Below are 20,552 nucleotides of genomic sequence, written 5' to 3'. Positions count from 1 at the left end.
TCTGATCTACACCTCGATACCGAAATAACTACGTACTACGTACATGCCAATGTATTAAAAATGACACTATATTAATCGAGATGAATTCCCATAGTTACTTGGCACTTTATAGATTTAATTGCTAAGATTTTTTTTCCCACAATTAAAGTGAGAAATACAAATAGCAAAGTAAAAGGAACTTTTCTTTTTCTCGACTAAATATAACTTTCTTTTAAAAATATGGTCATCTACTATTTTTTTAACTTTATGGTTTGCTCTTCACATAGTTGATGTTTCTAGTAAACAATTAATGTTAAATTTTTGCAGGAAGTAGTTGATAATTTGACCAAATTATCCAAGAAACAATTGATATTTTTACCCAAATTTCTAAGAAACAATTGATATTTTACCAAAAAAAAAACTATCCACATCACATCAACCTTAAGTAGTATGTCAACTAAAAATAATTATAAAAAGTATAAGAGAAAGAAAAAGTAACATAATTAATTGATTAAAAAAAGTAGTATATATGCACCTATATATATATATATTGTTTCATATACTAAAACTAAACAACACATCAAACATGAGCAACACAACAACTTAAAATAATCCTACCAAAAGCTTAACGTCAACTAATATTGGCACATCACACTTCTACAAAATTAGATTTTCTCGACAATTTTTAACTGTTGTAGTCTATTGAGCAACGACAACAGTCAACTAATTGTCGTATTTGCCTATGTCGGCATAGGGATTAGTACGCCGACAGTTAAAAACTTTCGCTATTACTGGCAACGCCGACAGTTAAAAACTGTCGATGTTGCTGGCTACACTGACAATTATAAACTGTCACTCTTTCTTTCTACAACTACAGTTAATAAATGTCGCTAAAAAATATATCAAAAACAACAAAATAAGTTGCTTAAAAACATTGTCACTAATAGTATATATATATATTTAAAAATTACATAAATATTGAATCAAATGTGAGAATAACAAAACATAACATTCCAACCATAATATAAATTTAAAAACCAAAAATTTATTCAATATCATAACTCTAAAAATACATCTTTATTAATTATCCAAAATCAAACTCACATATACAAACCATACTCATTTACACAAAAAATTATCCAAAGACAACAAATAAACATCAAAATGAATAAAGAACAATCATAACAACTCATATTTGACTTCCACCTTTGACACGAATATACCTTACAGTCTTGTTACTTGAATCCCGAGCCTCAGTTTTGTAACTTTCAGATTGAGACTTACTTTACTCTTAAAGAATACAGTGGACAGAATTGAGCAGTCCACGAAAGAAAAATCTGATCATCCCATAAATTTGAGCATAATCAACATGTCTATATCTGAAATGACAAGTTTACAAAATGGCACAGTAATCAGTAGTATATTTTCCAACATCATCAAAAATTAGAAATAAAATCCAGTACAAAATCAAACTTAGAATATCAAGAACAAAAACCTAGATACAAATGTTCAACACAATTAATTTATGCATAATACAAAATACAATCCCAGATCCTCATCATCACGAGCACCACCACCTGCAAACATAAAAAAAAACACAATTGATTTACAACACAGAGAAAGAAATAACTACCCAAAAACACAATTGACTTACAACATGAGACAAGGTAAACATACATACATTTTTATTATATATATTTATACATATATACACACACATGACTCCTCTACTTTAATTGCTTTGATTGAAAGTGAACACATATATCAATATTGTTGTAAAGACAGAGAAACAAAACATAGAGGCACATTTAAGAGGCAACAAAAGGAAAGCGTTTAGTGGTGTGCAAAGAAGAATATATAGCAAATACTATAGCATAATAGCACCAATATTGCTAATAGGGCATGACAACAAACTTCTCTTTCATCTAATCGAGAATTAAAATTAATCAAAAAAGACTAAACAACAAAACAAAACCAGTGTTTATATCACAAACTAGAGAAAAAGACTTGCAAAAACCATATGCCAAGATCTAAGACTTTGATTACTATAATTATACTGCTAAGCCCAAAGCATAACTATCCTGGCAATGTAATCATAGGGACAAGAGCATGTAATTATAAAAATTTAAAACAGAGCCTGGCCTTTGATAATTTGTTTTTTTTAAAAATCATTATTAGTAAGCTCACCTTCTCTTCACTTTCAACATTATTAAAACATGACTTTTATGATCCAAGAGCTTAATTTTGATTGATAATACCCAAACAGTAAACAAAACAGGGTAACTAAAATAGAAATAGTGTTTAGGCACTAAAGAAAATAAAGTCAGCTTATTCAAAATAGTATAAATATATAACAATAACAACAACAACACAACACATAAAACTATTGGAAAATTCACAAGGCTGGATGTGTTACGAAAGCCCAAACCACAAGCCCAATAGAGTTGGATTCTAAGGCCATCCAAGAACAAATGAGAAGCTGAGAAAGGGAGTTGGTTCGAACGACTGAAGCTCCTCCAGTAGGTTAAGAGTGTACGCCCTGATTTTTCCACGGGCTGATTAGCGAGCTAAGCTGCGGCCTAATCATGATTACCTCGTGGATATCCCCAAAACCGGAGCTGCCGTCATAAGATCATACCTCCTTAGATCGAGGTAACCCAAGGGTTCGCCAAGATTGCCTAAGAATTGAGTCCGGACTCTGAAGGCCGAAGGTCGAGTTAGGTATCCAGCTCGTGGTATGAGCTGGATTTGGAGGCTATGACTCTTTGTAAAGTCAACACACGTAAGGTAAACGTGCACATATCAGACATCACGTGTCTGATATGCCCCTGACTTCTCGGACATGCAGCAGGAACGTGCGTATTCAGACACCCACGACTGGGTTGGGCCGTGCGGCCCATTATCTCCTTACCTATTGATTTGACCACACTTATGTGTCAGGTTTAGGAATTAATCATGAATGTCACAGAGTTGATACGATAGGTAAGAAGGTCATGGGATGACCTTCTTACCAACTCCCAGGTGCCTTCTCCTATAAATATGGAGACCCTGGGAGTTGAGAGGGGTTGGATTATCTCTTGTAAGAAATACCCTGTAATCAAATATCTAGTATATAGCAATAATACTGACTCGTGGAGTAGAAGGATTTTAACCTTCGAACCACTTAAAAAACGTGTCTTGAGTCACCATTTCACTTTTCCAAGATCATATATCTATTACGGTTCAACATTAGCACTAATCCCTTTCTCTTCTTTTCTTAATTACCTGTTGGCGAAGAACCGTGTCAACAGTTTGGTGCTTTCATTGGGAGCAAGTTTGGTTAGTGCTGTCGCAAACATCCAACTATGGTGACTACTCGATCCAGGCACGGTAACGAGATAGAGCAGCATGATGGGCAGGAGGCTCATCATACTGCCACCCCTGGTGAACAAGTTCCTGAGACCCAGCAGCGGCCAGGAAAGCAGCCGGTGGGCCAAGATGACACCGAAAGTTTGGCCCCCCGGCCACCTAATCCAAACCCGTGTTATTACACGGCGGTGGAGATGGAGAACGCTCAGCTAGGGAGCCAGCTAGCAATAGCTAGCAAGCAGATCAAGGATGTGCTGGCCCGACTACCCCCTGTCACAACCGACGCTAACGTCGGAGAGAGGCAAGGCAAGGCTTCTAAATCTCGCCGGGGTAACCGGTCCAGGCATAGCCGGTCGGACAGACTTCCGACATCCAACTCCACTCCTTCATCACACCATCGAGAGGCAAGCTTCGAAGAAGTGCCTGAAGCCAGGCAACAACAATACAGTCGTTCGGTCAGGACGTCGACACCTAGCTCCCAACCATCCTCGAGAGCGCCCAGGGGAGCTCGAGGTAATTCCCGAAGGAGATCCAGGGAGGGCTCGCAGCATCAGCCCGTCCCCAACAACCGTCCTGTGCCTCGTCCAGATCGCCAGGCGCGGGACCAACAGGTTGGCAGGGCCGAAAGGCCCCCACCAAATTTGATCCGTCCTGACGAAACTAGGATCGCCTCTCCAGTCAGGCATCCTCCATCTCCCATCAGATATCTGTCTCCTCCTCAGCCCGTCTGAGATATCCCAACCTATGGGAGTAGTCGGAGAAACCCGCCATCAGCTGGACCTTCCCGGCGTAGCAGGGCGCCAAGGGAAAGCCCAAATCCTCACAACCAAAGGCGGACTCCAAGCCTATCTAGCAGGAGCCAATGGACCGGCAGTCGCCGGAGTGATCTCTCTGGGGGAGACCTGCGTCAGCGTTTGAGTTCGGCACAAAGTCATCAAACCACCCAGGGAGGCAACCTGCGAGATCGCCTTAACTCTCATAGAGCAGAACCAGCAGGAGGAGATGGCCACGCTCACTCAGGGGGGGGCCTGTCCGAAGTACGTAACGGGGGGAATGTCCCAAATAACCTATCTCAAGATAGGAGGGGCAATAACCCACCAAATGTGTACAATGGGCCCAGAGCTGTTGAATAGCCCCGGAATAACCACGGACATCAGGACCAAACCCTCGAGCGCCTGGTTCAGATGGAAGAGCTGATGAGGAAACTCTTGTCAGAAAAAGAAAAAGATGAATATGATTCAGGGGACGAGATGGAACTCTTCGCCCCCAGCATAGCAACAACGACGTACCCATCTGGTTTTCGTATGCCGCACCTGTCAAAGTTCAATGGGGACAGAGACCCATCGGACCATCTAGGGATGTTCAACACCCTAATGATGGCCCACAACATTGGCCCCGAGCTGAGATGTTTAGTCTTCCCTTCCACACTGACTGGACCTGCCAGGCAGTGGTTCAAGCAAAGTAAAAGACAGTCAATCAGCTCCTGGAAGACTTTCTCGGCAGATTTCAAAAGGGCATTCTGAGCCTCCCAGGCCGCCCGTGTTCAGGCCGACTCCCTGGCTAACGTGAGGCAGCAGCCCGGTGAGACTCTGAAGACCTACCTGAGCAGATTTTTGAACGTCGCTGCTCGAGCCAGAGACGCGGATGATAGCTCCAAGCTCATGGCCATCAGAACTGGAATCCTCGTCGGAGGAGATCTCTGGAAGGATATACAAAGGAAGGGAGTCAGCTCGGTTAGCAAATTCCTTAACAGGGCCCAAGAATGGATAAACTTGGAGGAAGCCGAAGCCTCAGCTGCGGGAACCAGCCAGGTCCCTGAACAGCCCGCTGGAGTGGGGACGGAGGTCGTGGTAGCGACCCAAAATGTCTCACAAAACAACCAGCCCGGTGGAGGCAAGAGAAAGGGGAATGGCAAAAACGGTCAGCACGGCCAAAAGAAGAATAAGTCCGTAGACAAATTCAAGTCCGTCTTCGCGACTTATACAGAGCTCACCCAGTCTAGGGAGAACATCTTCCTAGCCAACTCTACTCGAGTCCCCTGGAAGAGGCCGAAACCATTAAAGCACCATAAGGGGAAGAGAGACACCTCCAAGTTTTGCCGTTTTCATAACGATGTTGGCCACAATACCGACGATTGTAGGCATTTAAAAGATGAGATCGAGACTCTCATTCGAGCTGGCCCCTTGGCTCAATATGCGCGGAACAGGGTTCCAGCAAGTCGACCTGCTTCAGAAGTCCCGGCTAGCCAGCTCGGGCCTCGGGTAGATCAGGACGTCCCTCCTCCCGTGGTTGGAGGAGAGATATCCACCATCTTTGGAGGTCCGCACATGGCCGGCACGAGCAGGGGTGTCCAGAAGAGATACGTGAATGAACTAAAGGCTCATAACGGAGTAGAGTTCGTCCCGGAGCAGCGCCAGTCAAAACAGCAGCGGTTGGAGAGACAACTGATCATTTTTACGAAGGAAGATGCGGGCCATGTCCAATTCCCTCACAATTCCGCTCGCCAATCGGAGAGTGAGAAGGGTATTGATCGACAACGGGAGCTCGGTGAACCTCCTGTTCCGATCCACGTTAGAAAAGATGGGTTTAATTGTCGCTGAGTTGAAGGCGACCTCCATGATGCTGTATGGTTTTTCAGGAGAGGGATCAGCAGCAATAGGGACGATCGAGCTGGTGATCACCCTAGGAGAAGAATCTCGGACAATCTCCAAGCTCCTCGAGTTCATGGTCATCGACTGCTCCACTGCATACAACGCGATCTTGGGGCAACCTACGCTCATGGTGTTTGAGGCCGTCACTTCCATTCGCCACCTCGCGAAGAAATTCCCTACTTCCACGGGAATATGCACGGTTCATGGCAATCAGCTCGCTGCCAAGGAATGCTACAGCATTTCTATGAAGGGAAAATCTAAACCCGGGCAGCTTGCAATGGCCATTCAAGGTGGTGGAGAGGAATCTCAGGAACCCTTAGCTAATCCTGAGATTGAAAAACCTCAAAGCGTCGAAGGGGAAAATGTCGTCTTAAGTGAGGATATTGACCCCCGAATAGGCGAGGACAGATCTGAGCTCCAGGCGATTGAGGAGCTCGAGGAAGTGAACATTGATCCGTAGAACCCATCACGGATGGTCAAGCTCGGGAAAAACCTCTGTAGCAAGAGGAAGGTGGAACTGACTAAATTTCTGCGGGATAACCTGGACGTGTTTCCCTGGTCCCATGAGGACATGGTGGGAATCAGCCCGAGTGTCATCATGCATACACTTCATTTGGATAAAAGCGTTCCCGCCAAGTCCCAGAAGCAAAGACGCCTAGGAATAGCTCGGGCTGAAGCCTTGGAGGAAGAGGTGGCCCGGCTCAAGAAATGCGGCTTTATCCGTGAGGCCAAATTTCCAATATGGGTCGCCAACCCCGTGCTGGTCCCGAAGCCCAACGGAAAATGGCGGACCTGCATAGACTTCTCTGACCTGAATAAAGCCTGCCCCAAGGATTGTTTTCCACTGCCAAGGATTGACCAGCTGGTAGATGCCACGGCGGGGCACGAGCTCATGTCCCTTATGGACGCGTACTCAGGCTACAATCAGATCGCCATGAATCCGGCAGACCAGGAACACACCAGCTTCATGACCCCGACTAACGTCTATTGTTACAAGGTCATGCCGTTCGGGCTGAAGAACACCGGAGCTACCTACCAAAGGTTAGTAAACAAAATGTTCGCAAGCCAGATCAGGAAAAACATGGAAGTTTACGTTGATGACATGCTAGTCAAGTCAAAGACTGCCGATAACCATGTTTCCAACCTGGAAGAATGTTTTAGGATACTACGGGAGTATGGCATGAGACTTAATCCGCAGAAGTGCACTTTTGGAGTCGCGCCCGGGAAGTTCCTGGGCTTCATAGTCAATACCCGAGGAATCGAGGCAAACCCCGACAAGATCAGATCACTGCTCGAGCTTCCCTCGCCCAGGTCGCGAAAAGATGTCCAAGGCCTGACAGAAAGAGTGGCAACCCTCAATTGATTTATTTCCAAGTCCATCGATAAGTGTTTGCCATTCTACAACCTGCTCCGAGGAAACAAGAAGTTCGAATGGACAGAAGAGTGCGAAAGCGCATTCCTCGACCTGAAGGCACATCTGGCCGAGCCACCCGTATTATCCAAACCCAAAGCAGGAGAGCCTCTTTTTCTCTACCTGGCTGTCACCGGGGATGCAGCTAGTGCCATGTTGGTACGAGAAGAAGACCGAGTTCAGAGACCAGTCTACTACATCAGCAAGAGACTTCTCGGGGCTGAATCCTGGTACCCGTTGATGGAGAAATTGGCGTTCTGCCTTATCACGGCCTCGCGAAAGCTCAGGCCGTACTTCCAATCCCACTCGATACATGTCATGACCGATCAACCTTTAAGGCAGGTTTTGCAAAAACCTGAAGCATCGGGACGTTTGTTAAAATGGGCAATCGAACTCAGTCAGTTCGAGATTTTGTACACTTCGCGAACTGCTATAAAAAGTCAGGCCCTGGCCGATTTTATGGTAGAATGCACGGGATTCCAAGAGGATCCCGCAGAAGACTCACACCAAGTCACCTCGCCCCAGGCGTCGTGGAGGATCTTTGTAGATGGTTCGTCCAACGAGAACGGCTCCGGAGTTGGAATCATTTTGATATCCCCCAAGCGACATAGATTCCACTCGGCGCTAAGATTCGGATTTAAAGCCTCCAACAACGAGGCCGAATACGAATCTTTGTTGGCCGGGCTGAGGATAGCCCAGGAGTTGAAGGCGAGCTCCGTCCATTGCTTCAGTGACTCCCAGCTCGTGGTAAATCAGGTTCTGGGAGAATATCAGGCACGGGGACCCAAGATGGCCGCCTATCTGGAAAAGGTAAAAGCTGAGCTGTCCGCGTTTGAGTGAGGCTCGATCGAACAGATACCTCAGGAGCAGAACGCTAACGCATACGCTCTTGCCAAGCTCGCCACCTCTGGGGAAACGGAGACCTTGGGGTTAGTGCCAATAGAGTTCTTGGAGAAACAAAACATTGTAGATGTCAGGACGGAGGTCGAGATGATCGATGCCAGGCCGACCTGGATGACCCCCATCCTTGAGTATCTCGTCGAGGGAAAGCTGCCTGAAGGGCGTAATGATGCACGGCGAGACTCTATCAAGCTCCCAGGTATACGATAGTAGATGGGGTGTTATACCGGCGTGGGCACTCCCTCCCTCTCCTACGATGTGTTCTTCCAGGTGAAGCAAAGGCCATCCTACAGGAGGTGCACGAGAGTTTTTGCAAAGACCACACTGGGGGCAGAGCTTGGCCTTAAAGGTCCTGAGGCAGGGGTATAACTGGCCAACTCTGTCCAAAGACTCGATCTCATACGTGAAGAAGTGTGACAAGTGCCAGCGATTCGCTGGAGTTGCCCGAGCTCCTCCAGTTGAGCTAAAGATGATCTCGTCCCCATGGTCGTTTGCCGTTTGGGGGATAGACTTTGTTGGCGCCCTCCCCACTGGAAAGGGCGGAGTCCGTTACGCCGTGGTAGCCATCGACTACTTTACGAAGTGAGCTGAGGCAGAACCTTTGGCAACGATAACGTCCAAAAAAGTGCTTGACTTCGTGGTTAAAACCATTATCTGTCGATTCGGCCTGCCCAAGAAGATCGTTTCCAATAATGGTACTCAGTTCGACAGCGACCTGTTCACCGAGTTTTGTGAAAGGTACGGAATTTTGAAAAGTTTCTCCTCCGTGGCCTATCCTCAGGCGAATGGCCAGGTCGAAGCTGTCAACAAGACTCTAAAGGCGAGCCTCAAGAAGAGATTAGATGAAGCGAAGGGGGTTTGGCCAGAATAGCTCCCCCAGGTCCTATGGGCATACTGGACTCCTACGGGTCATACTCCTTTTTCCCTAACCTTTTGGAGTGAGGCAGTCCTCCCCGTGGAGGTTAAAGTGCTTTCGCATAGGGTCCAATCTTACGACCAGGACCGCAACCCCGAGCTACTGTGCAATTCCCTTGACCTAGTTGATGAAAGGCGAGAAGATTCGCAACTCCAGCTCGCCCATTATCAGTAGAAAATCACTCGCTACTTCAACACCAAAGTCAAAAAGCGCACCTTTAGCGTTGGCGACTTGGTCCTAAGGAGAGTTTTCCTGTTTGGGAAAGATCCCAAAGATGGAGTCTTGGGACCAAACTGGGAAGGACCGTACCAGGTCATCGAAATCATTAAGGAGGGAACTTATAAGTAGCTCGACTTGATGGAGGGGCGGTCCCGCGGACTTGGAACGCCATCCACTTAAAGAAATATTAGCAATGATTCACTTGTAAGGCCTGGAAGGCCATTTTTTATGTATTAATGAGAATCGGCTTTTTGTACATGTTTGCAAGTGTAATCTAAAGTAACCACAAAAGACCCTTTCCCAGTTACTTGGGGGGTATATGGTACCTGGATATAACCAGGTCTCCTTAATGACTTAGAAGTTGATTCATATCGATTGACCATTGTTTTTCTTAAAAAACGCAAGATATTGATAAGGATTAACGATAACTAAGTCCTATCCTGGTCATAACCGGGTCATAAAACTTAGAAGTTGATTTAAATCTATTGATCGTTGTTCTTCCTAAAGAGCTCGAGATATGGATAAAAGTTAACGCGAACTAAGTTTTCAAAATAAGTTCCTGGTCATAACCGGGTCATAAAACTTAGAAGTTGATTTAAATCTATTGATCATTGTTCTTCCTAAAGAGATCGAGATATGGATAAAAGTTAATGCGAACTAAGTTTTCAAAATAAGTTCCTGGTCATAACCGGGTCATAAAACTTAGAAGTTGATTTAAATCTATTGATCGTTGTTCTTCCTAAAGAGCTCGAAATATGGATAAAATTTAATGCGAACTAAGTTTTCAAAATAAGTGCCTGGTCATAACCGGGTCATAAAACTTAGAAGTTGATTTAAATCTATTGATCGTTATTCTTCCTAATGAGCTCGAGATATGGATAAAAGTTAACGCGAACTAAGTTTTCAAATTAAGTTCCTGGTCATAACCGGGTCATAAAACTTAGAAGTTGATTTAAATATATTGATCGTTGTTCTTCCTAAAGAGCTCGAGATATGGATAAAAGTTAACGCGAACTAAAATTTCAAATTAAGTTCCTGGTCATAACCGGGTCATAAAACTTATAAGTTGATTTAAATCTATTGATCGTTGTTCTTCCTTAAGAGCTCGAGATATGGATAAAAGTTAACGCGAACTAAGTTTTCAAATTAAGTTCCTGGTCATAACCAGGTCATAAAACTTAGAAGTTGATTTAAATCTATTGATCATTGTTCTTCCTAGAGAGCTCGAGATATGGATAAAGATTAACGCGAACTAAGTTTTTCAAAAAATTGTAACCAAAATGCATAAGGGCAAGAAAGAGGATAAATTAAAAGCGTTGAATCAAATTGTCTTGAGGTGGAAGCACCTCATGCAAAGGTTACACAAAAAAATATTTAAAAATAGTGAAGGGTACAAGAGAAGAAACGCCCTAGGCTCCGCCAGGTGGCCCCTTGGAGGTTGCCGTCTCGCCTTGCTCAGCTGTGCCAGAGCCCTCCCCGGCCTCGGAGGGCGCTTCTTTATCAAGGCGAGCTTGGAACTTCACCAGCAAGCGCTCCCAGAGGCTCGCTGACAGGAAGGAGAAGTCAGCGTCTGGATTGTAGGCCCAACAATGGTAGAACAGGTCTTCTAGGGACTTTTTAGAAGTTGTCTGCTCGGCCTCTAGGGTGGCCTGGGCGGCCTGAGCCTCAGCCTTCGCGGCATCTAGGTCTGTCCGCGAGGTGGCGAGGGAGGTCTCGAGCTCTTGGACCTTCGAGCGGGTTTTTTCCAACTCAACCTACGAGGCTGCCAAGGCATCCTTAGCCGCCTGTAGGGTAGTCTGGTGCTCGCTCCTCATGTCCTCGAGCTGAGTTTTGGTCCTGGCGATGCTCCGGTGAAGGGCAACGGCGCTCTGCGAAGGTGAAAAGACAATTGCCTTAGAAAAAAGAGAGGAAAAGCAGGGCAAAGTGTAGTAATAAAAACCACAAAAAGGTTAGTTAGCTTACCGTCATGGCCATGCCCAGTGAAGACTCCAGCACGCCCACCGGGCTCATTATCTCGATGGCTCGGAGCTCCTTCTCGGTGAACTTGTATATGTGGCTGACGGCGTAGTTCGCCGACTCATACACCGTTCCCTGGAAGGCCTCGGGGATCTTCCCCAGGTCCTGAGGATTGACTGGGATGCGTACCTCGGAGGGTACAATCGCCGAAGTCCCGAGCTCCGTTCCTGCATCCCGGGCGGCGGTCGGAGCTCGCGGAGGTGGTGGAGGCATGTTGCTTCCCCCTGCAGCAGGAGGAACCGCTCCCAAGACCTGAACAGCTGGGGCTTGCTCCTTCTCCTTTGCAGGAGACTTGGCGGGGGTCCCGGCGGCGTGCTTGGATGTCCGGAGCCTCTTCATTCTTGGCCCAGCGTCCCCTGCTGGGGGGTTCCCCCCCGAAGAACGCACCTCGCAAACTCTCCTCGGGCTGAGACATCTCTTCTGTAAAAACGAGAACATGGTTAGTACAAGAGTTGGCAATCATACAGAAACAAAAACAAAGGGGTAATAAAAAAAATTCAAGTGTGTGTATTCTAAAGGGAATCCTACTTCCCGATCTGGCGCAAGTTCTGGGTCCGAGGCTGACTCAGGTCTAGATTCCTCTACATATTGCCTAAGCCCCGGAGATACGGCGCCCCTCCGGAGTGATGGCCATGACCGAAGGTTGGTCCCATACTCCTCGAATAGGATCGACCTAAAGGCTAGGGTGTTATCTACTACAACAATACCCCTAGGCCGGCTATCTTCGTAGTCCAGCACAAGCCAGTCGACACAGTGGAGCAGGGTCGTGTTCAGGTCCGGATCACTTCGGTGACGATGGACGAGCTGCCTAGGGTTGAACCTAGCCATCCAGGGGTCTGCTGTGGCCCTATCTAGACTCCTAAACATGTAAGGGTTACCTTGGCCAGAAGGACCTGCGACTGCTCCGGATTGGATCCTCTCCTCGCCCGTCCTCTGGGCGACCTCCAAAGCCTGCTTCCTGTTCCTCACGAGGGGAACTTCGTCGTCCTCGTCCTCCTCATCTTCATCTCCCGCGACCTCCTCCACGATGGTGGGTCTGGTGTCGCGAGCTGGGGGAAGCCCTCGGGGCCTCCTGAGGTTCAAAGTCTGATTTGGGAAAATCAGCTTGCAGGCTACCATTGTTTCGTCTGTTACGAGCACGCGATAATCTTTCTCACTGGGGGGCAAGCCCGCCAGTGTCTCGTATTTGGCCCCGAGGGTCACTGATTTCTCTGTCCTCGTAAAGATGGCTACAGGATTAGTCTAAGTCTGAAAGGGATACGGGAGGAGCTAAAACGACACTTAACTTCTGAGCTAAGGATGAAAAACACTTACGAGGACGATTGAAGTAGTGGAGCTCGCAGTTCCTGAACCCCGTCGACATGAAGAATTGATCCTCGAAGTCATTGGGGTGGCTGGGCAGCTCGATGACTGCAGTCGTATCGGGAAATCGGGTTAAATAGTAAAACCCGTCGCCTCGCCCCCGCTGATCCGGGCTAGCCTTAAGGCAGAAGAAGTACAAAATGTCCGCTGGAGTGGGGACCTCCCACTTGTGCTTCAAAAATAAATATCTCAACCCCGCCAACAACCGATAAGATTTGGGGGGGAGCTGGAATGGGGCCAACTTCACATAATTTAGGAAGTCAGCAAAATACTAGTCCCGCGGGAGGAATGCCCCCGCCTTGAAATGCTCGCCGCTCCAGGTCGCGAATGCCTCGTCAAGCGGCGCGCAACTCCGCTCGCCTTCCGTGGGAGGTCGGGCAATCACTGACGTCCTCCCCAGCGCGATGTTGTGGGAGAGGAATATCTTATTGATCTTCATCTGGTCGGTGATCTTTGAGATGATCTTCTCCACCTCGAAGAACGCATTAGGAGCCACCTCGAGCTCCTGCTCCACTGCCAGCCCAAAGTTGGGGATCGGGGAGTCCGGCATCACCGCCTTTCCTTTTTCTTGCTGGGAGGCCGAGATGCTGACGGTCTGCTTGGAAGCATTCCTCTTCGGTACCATCTGGTCGCCTAGCGAACAAAAGAAAATATTTTAGAAAAGGCGACCCAAGCATGAGGAAAAATTAAATGTTATTTGCACGAGCTGAGGTAAGCCCAGCCCGTGGAGAGTGGGACCACGCGGTTCAATGAACACGCGCCTGTGCTCCCCACAGATCCCCGATTACTCGGAATTCGTGTGTCAGGAGGGTCAGCATAGAATTTTCCTTGGGGGGAAAGTTTCAGTAGGCAAAGATTGCAAAACCGCCTGTGAAGCGTGTCCCCTAAGCTACCCGGTTTTGCACCCACAATTCCAAAACTCCTACCCATAAATTTTCCCCAGAAAATGCATCCTATAAACCATACTCCTAAACGGTTTCCTACAACAAAGAATACCCTAACCTAAAAGGCTTTCACCCTTCATACCCACAAAAACCAGTAAACCCTTGCATGTGGCTACAGTAAATATTTACCTAAGCTACAGTGAAAAATATTTTCAAAACACGCATGGTTAGGAGACTTACAGTGTTTGGTTGGGAGGTGAATGAAGGTGTCGCCTAGGTTGGAGCTTCGTAGGAGTTCCTGTCTCCAAAGATTCGAAGGAATCCTCACGCCTGAGCTTCTTGAACACTAAGAATGGAGGTCGCAGAAAGGAGGGTTTCTTTTTCTTCTGAGATGAAGAGAGAAGAAGGAAAGAAGTTCTGAGAAATTTCAAATGAAAGGGTGGCCCATGCGTAGGGTGGCCACCCCTTTTATATATAAAAAGGATCACGTGTAGAGGGTCGTTGGATGGCCCTGATGTGGGATCCAAGGCCCTCCACTCGAAATACGAAACGACGGCTGGGCATAGGATAGGCCATTAAATGCGGTTCTCGTAAGACGTATCGTCACCAACCACGATGTTCCACGTATCAGGCGCCTGCGTAAGATGTGGAGTGTGAAGAGTTCACGGGGAAGCCTAAAAGCCCCTACTGTGGCCTTATACGACATAGTATACCACGAGCAGGGGCTTGGGGGGCAGATGTACGCCCTGATTTTTCCACGGGCTGATTAGCGAGCTGAGCTGCGGCCTAATCATGATTACCTCGTGGATATCCCCAAAATTGGAGCTGCCGTCATAAGATCATAACTCCTTAGATTGAGGTAACCCAAGGGTTCGCCAAGATTGCCTAAGACTTGAGTCCGGACTCTGAAGGCCGAAGGTCGAGTTAGGTATCCAGCTCGTGGTACGAGCTGGATTTGGAGGCTATGACTCTTTGTAAAGTCAACACACGCAAGGTAAATGTGCACATATCAGACATCACGTGTTTGATATGCCCCTGACTTCTCGGACACACAGCAGGAACGTGCGTATTCAAACACCCACGACTGGGTTGGGCCGTGCGGCCCATTATCTCCTTACCTATTGATTTGACCACACTTATGTGTCAGGTTTAGGAATTAATCATGAACGTCATAGAGTTGATACGATAGGTAAGAAGGTCACGGGATGACCTTCTTACCAACTCCCAGGTGCCTTCTCCTATAAATATGGAGACCCTGGGAGTTGAGAGGGGTTGGATTATCTCTTGTAAGAAATACCTTATAATCAAATATCCAGTATATAGCAATAATACTAACTAGTGGACTGGAAGGATTTTAACCTTCAAACCAATTAAAAAACGTGTCTTGAGTCACCATTTCACTTTTCCAAGATCATATATCTGTTACGATTCAACAATAGCACTAATCCCTTTCTCTTCTTTTCTTAATTACCTGTTGGCGAAGAACCGCGTCAACAAAGAGGACAACGGAACCACTCGGACTGAAGAAGGGGAGACCAGCAATGCAACAAAGGTTGGAATAGCGCGTTGCAAGAAGGAGCTCGTGAAGCTGAGTTGGTTGAAGGATTATGTGATGGTTTTGGGACGTTGAGAGGAGTGTGAGAAATTGAAAATGAATTCTGTTAGCCATGGGTGTGTGCTCATGAATATAAATACTCTATTGTAATAATTTTGGAGTTATGTTGGAATTGAAAATTGCTTATTGCATTTTGGAGATTAGCTCTGTCTTGAAGAGAGCATTTCTATCTTAACATTGGTGCTTTCATTGCTTCTTTTTCCTCTATGAAGAATGAAGAGATTGCAGCCCTTTTGGAAGCCTTGGATCTCAAGTGGGAACAACAATCAGATACTCAGTTGGAACATCTTAAAGCGTTGATTGATGAGCACTTCGCCCAAAATTCTCCTCCGTCGTCGCCTGGGCATGGTGGGGAAGCCAGCGAAGTTTGAGATTCAGTCTGGGGCAAGGGGAGACGTTTCGATTCTGACTCCGACTGCCATGATGTGAATCTAATTCTCAAGACATTGCTGGTTAAGGTTCCACACTTTGATGGGTTGAATGTTGAGGATTGGGTCTATAAAATTAACAAATTCTTTGAGTTGCACAAGGTTGATAATGCGACGCGCTTGGCCATGGTTCCTTTCCACTTGGAGGGAGATCCATCGACGTGGTTTCAGTGGATGGAAAAGGGTGGCTCAATTATAGATTGGGAGTCGTTTCTGACGGCACTGCAACAACGTTTTCGACCATCGATTTACGATGATCCACTAGGTCAAATTTCTAAGCTCACTCAAATAGGACGAGTGTCTCAGTTTCGTGCTGAATTTGAATCTCTCATGCCGAGAATTATGGGGGTGTCGGAATCTATGTTCATGAATTTATTCATCTGGGGATTGAAGTTGAATATTCATAGGGAATTTTTGATGGCTAAACCAGTTGATTTGGTGGATGCTATGGCTAAAGAGCAGTTGTTTGAAGATCGAAACGATGATCTGATATGGCAGCAAAGGGAGAGTACTCGATCGGGGTGGTCTGCACGGCCATTGGCTACTAATCAGGGAAGCACCCATACCACATTCACCTCTTCCAAACAAAATTCAGTGTCTATCAAGAAACTAACTGCTGCTGAAATGAAGGATCGTAGAGATAGGGGTTTATGTTACACCTGTGATGAGAAATTTAACTACGGACATAAATGTAAAAACAAGATGATAATAATGCGTATCCAAGAGGATGATGATGCTCCAGCAGACGAAGACAGTGATAACCAAGAATTCGACCCCACTGATGAGGAAGTGAGCCTTAACTCCGTTTCGAACTCCATGAATCCGTGGATTTTTCGGATTGTCACCAAGCATGGTACTGAATCGCTGGAAGTTTTGGTTGATACGGGTAGTAATAACAATTTCATTCAAGAGACGTTGGCTACTAAGTTGCATCTTGCTGCGGAAGAGACCAAACGGTTTAAGGTATATATGGGCAATGGCAATTTTCTCTTATGTTCCAAAATTTGCAGAGCAATGGTGCTGGTTTTACAGGGTCATAATTTTGTGGTTGACTTACACATCTTGTCCATTTGTGGTATTGATGTGGTGCTTGGGATGCAATGGTTACAAACTTTGGGACTTTGTGTTCATGATCATAAGGCCTTGACAATGGAATTTCAATGGTAAGGAAATTTTGTAAAGTTAGATGGTTCGGTTGATGCTACTACTAAGCCACTGTCATTCTCTCAATTTCAGGCACTTTTGCGTGAGGGAGAGGTGAGTATCATGTATCGTTTGATTTCTGTCATGGATGAGTCGATTACTACAGTGGACGAACTACCTCTGTTAGAAGCTGATTTTCCCTCACACGGCAAAGGATTGCTCACTCACTTTGCTGATGTATTCGTGGAACCTACACAGCTGCCACCATATCGAGCCGTTGATCACATAATATTTTTACAACTGGGGTCCACACCGGTGAATGTTCGACCTTACTGGTACCCATACTTTCAAAAAGACATTATCGAAAAATTGGTAAAGGAAATGATGGAACAAGGGTTTATTCGAGCGAGCACCAGCCTATATTCATCACCAGTGTTGCTGGTGCGCAAAAAAGACGGGTCATGGCATTTTTGTGTGGATTATAGAGTGCTAAACAACTTTACTGTTCGGGATAGGTTCCCCATTCATACTATCAATGAGATTTTGGACGAATTGGGCAAATCTGAAGTGTTTTCTAAATTGGATCTTCGAGCGGGTTACCACCAAATCCGTATGGATCGCAGAGACATACATAAGACAACCTTTAGAATGCATGAAGGACATTACAAATTTGTGGTCATGCCATTTGGACTTACCAATGCGCTGTCGACATTCCAAGCAGCAATGAATTAAGTATTCCGGCCATTTTTGAGGCAATTCGTCATTGTGTTCTTCGATGACATTTTAATATATAGTAACAGTGAACAAGAACATGTGGTGCACCTCAGCAAGGTCATTCAACTTCTTCGAGAGCATAGATTTGTTGCAAAGGTTTCTAAGTGTCATTTTTTTCAGCGCAAGGTTGAATACTTGGGGCACTTGGTGTCTTCGCAGGGAGTTCAAGCGGATCCTTTGAAAGTCACAGCCATGTTGGAGTGGCCAACACCGAAATCATTGAAGCAATTACGGGGGGTTTTTGGGTCTTACTGGGTATTATAGACATTTCATGGCTCACTACGCCTCTATTGTAGCTCCCCTTTCAGACTTGTTGAAGAAAGACAATTTTATATGGACCCCAATCGCTACTACTGCCTTTGAGAGCCTCAAGAAAGCGATAACTGAAACACCTGTCTTGCGGCTGCTAGATTTTTCTAAGCAATTTATTATGGAGACAGATGCTTCGAATGTGGGCTTATGAGGAGTCTTGATGCAAGAGGGTCATCCATTGGCGTACTTTAGCAGGAAGCTTGGTCCTCGATTTGTGGGATCCTCCACCTACATCCGAGAGATGCATGCCACTATTGAAGCATTAACAAAATGGCGCCAATATTTGCTCGGGAGACATTTTATTATCCACACAGACCATAAAAGCCTTCGTGAACTATTGACACAGGTTATCCAGACCCCGGAGCAGCAACATTTCATTAAAAAACTCTTGGGGTTTCAATTCTCCATCGAGTATAAAGCAGGTGCTTAGAACTCCGCTGTGGATGCTTTGTCTAGGTAGTACGAAGGGTCTCTTTCTACCCTTCACTTGGCAATGAGTGCTGGACAATTTGATTTTTTGGAGGATTTACGTCAAGAGAATATCACAAGCCCGGATCTACACCTGCTCCATGAGCAATTACAACAAGGAACTTTAGACACTCAATTATATTCAGCAAGGGACGATCTGTTATATTACAAGCAAAAGTTTTTTATTAGCAAACACTTGAACTTAAAGCATCTGTTGTGTTATCCAAAAAATTAGCGTTGGTGACGTGGCGAGTGATTCCTGGACACGTGGCTGACACCTGGAAACGTTCTGCTAGAGTATCGACCATAAGACACATTAGAAGCAGTGCAAACCAGTCTTACCTGCGACCAGTCTGGTCGATAGCTCCGCATACAAAGCAACATTAATGGGAAGATCTTTGTAAAATCCCGAATGTATCTCACACAATCTCCTGAGTATCCGATTATTCAGGAAAGAATATCTGTAACAATCTTTTGTAATCCCCCTTGAGCCTATAAATAGCAAGAGATAGCTCAAGGGAGGGACTTTTGGCTTTTGAATCATTTGAGACTATAGTAATTCTCGTAGTAACATTGTATTGTTCTTTAGAAGTTAGTCAAACTGATTGAACCCTAGTTCTTTGATCACCCTTCTGACTCGTATATCAATATCAATCTAAGTGGACGTAGGTCATTACCAGATCCAGGGGCCAAACCACTATAAAATACTGTGTCTTATTTACTTTTGTCATTACATACTTCTCATTACTTTCATTCATATCAAGCATATTCTGACTCCGTGTCAGTTGGCCAAATCGTGGGTCAACATTCTGGTGCTTTCATTGAGAGCTTGATTTATCGTTGTTGAGAAAATTAATGGTGAAAGCTGGAAAGAAAACTGAAAAGGCGGCCGCCGCTGCACCATCAAACCCGCCACCTTCTCCTCCTGCAAGCATGGCAGAGGATGAGCCACAATTGGACTTTGAAGAGGAGGAAATGGATGATGCAACGTTGAAGAGTACCCTGGGCGCGTTGCAGGAAGAACTGGCCAGTCTGAGAGCCAGTCAGGAGATTGCCGCTGAAGTTATGGCGCGGCAGCAGCAGGAGATTGAACGGCAGCGCGCGGAATTGAGCGAAAGGCAGGCGGAGGTGGACCGCCGCCAGAGCGAAGCCATGGCAGCCCTCGAGGCAGCCTTGCTATTGGCCAGAAATCAGGCTGCACCTGCCTCGCAGCCTGACCGACCTATGAATGGGCCACCTCAGAGGGGTCCTGATCCTAGCCCACCAATCCAGCCCTCAAGTCCGCAAAGGCCCGAGCAGCCTCAGATGCCCCACGACGATGTCCCACTGGACCCTAAGGCACAACCACCATCTCATGCTGCTCGGGGTAATCCCCCGTAACAGAGGCAGAATAGGGCCGAGCATCAGCCTCGCAGTCCTAGACGCCGTAGGGATGATGGACCGAACCTAATGAACAGAGGTCAGTACCCTCCTAGTAACAGTAGGGACTCAGAGTTAGGCTCTGCAGTCCGGGGTCCCCCATGACATGATAATGCACGGGGACACCATGACCAGCACAGGCCGCCCTCTAACGCTCGGGACGTTTCAGCCAGAGACAGGAATAGAGGGAACAGCCGGTCCCACCATAGCCAGTCAAGGTTCAGAGATGGCCATGGATATAATGAGGCCGACTCAGGCAAAGGAAACGCCGGTGGGAGGAACGAAGAAAGAGGTAAAGGCAGGGGCCAGGTACCTCAAGATGACCAGCCCAATAGACGGGACGCTCGGGGACAACCCAGGCAAAATAATGTCTTCAACCGGCTCGGGGGTAGCGAGCAGCGGAGAAGAGAAGAGGACCTGAGAGATGTACTCAACGACCGCCGTGAGCGGCATGGCGAGAATGTCCCTCCAGCAACAGAGGCCACAGCGATTCCTACCGCTGTACAGGCCCAGATAGATGCCCTCAACCAGGCAGTGCAACAGCTGGTCAGGGGGAGGACATCTTACATCGACCACGATAGGAGGAAAGGCACTCCTTTCGTGCAAAGGATAGCTAATGCCGAAACCCTGAGCAAATTCAAGATGCCTACGCTCCCGAACTTTGACGGATATGGGGACCCAGTGTCCCATGTCAACAATTTTGAAAT

General features: G+C 46.4%; 1 long non-coding RNA gene across 1 annotated transcript in view; it reads right to left on the bottom strand.

The window, feature by feature from the left end:
- Window positions 1–1,306: 1,306 nt before the first annotated feature.
- LOC133804244 (uncharacterized) overlaps window positions 1,307–20,552 on the bottom strand; it is a 33,835-nt gene continuing 14,589 nt past the window's right edge. Inside the window, exon 2 of the long non-coding RNA XR_009878383.1 lies at window positions 1,307–1,556. This is a non-coding gene — a long non-coding RNA (uncharacterized LOC133804244). The remainder of the gene's footprint in view (window positions 1,557–20,552) is intronic.

This window comes from Humulus lupulus, chromosome X, assembly GCF_963169125.1.
Source record: "Humulus lupulus chromosome X, drHumLupu1.1, whole genome shotgun sequence".
Taxonomy (NCBI): Eukaryota; Viridiplantae; Streptophyta; class Magnoliopsida; order Rosales; family Cannabaceae; genus Humulus; species Humulus lupulus.
The sequence above is the reverse complement of the archived record's forward strand: the minus strand, read 5'-3'. Positions and strand labels throughout refer to the sequence as shown.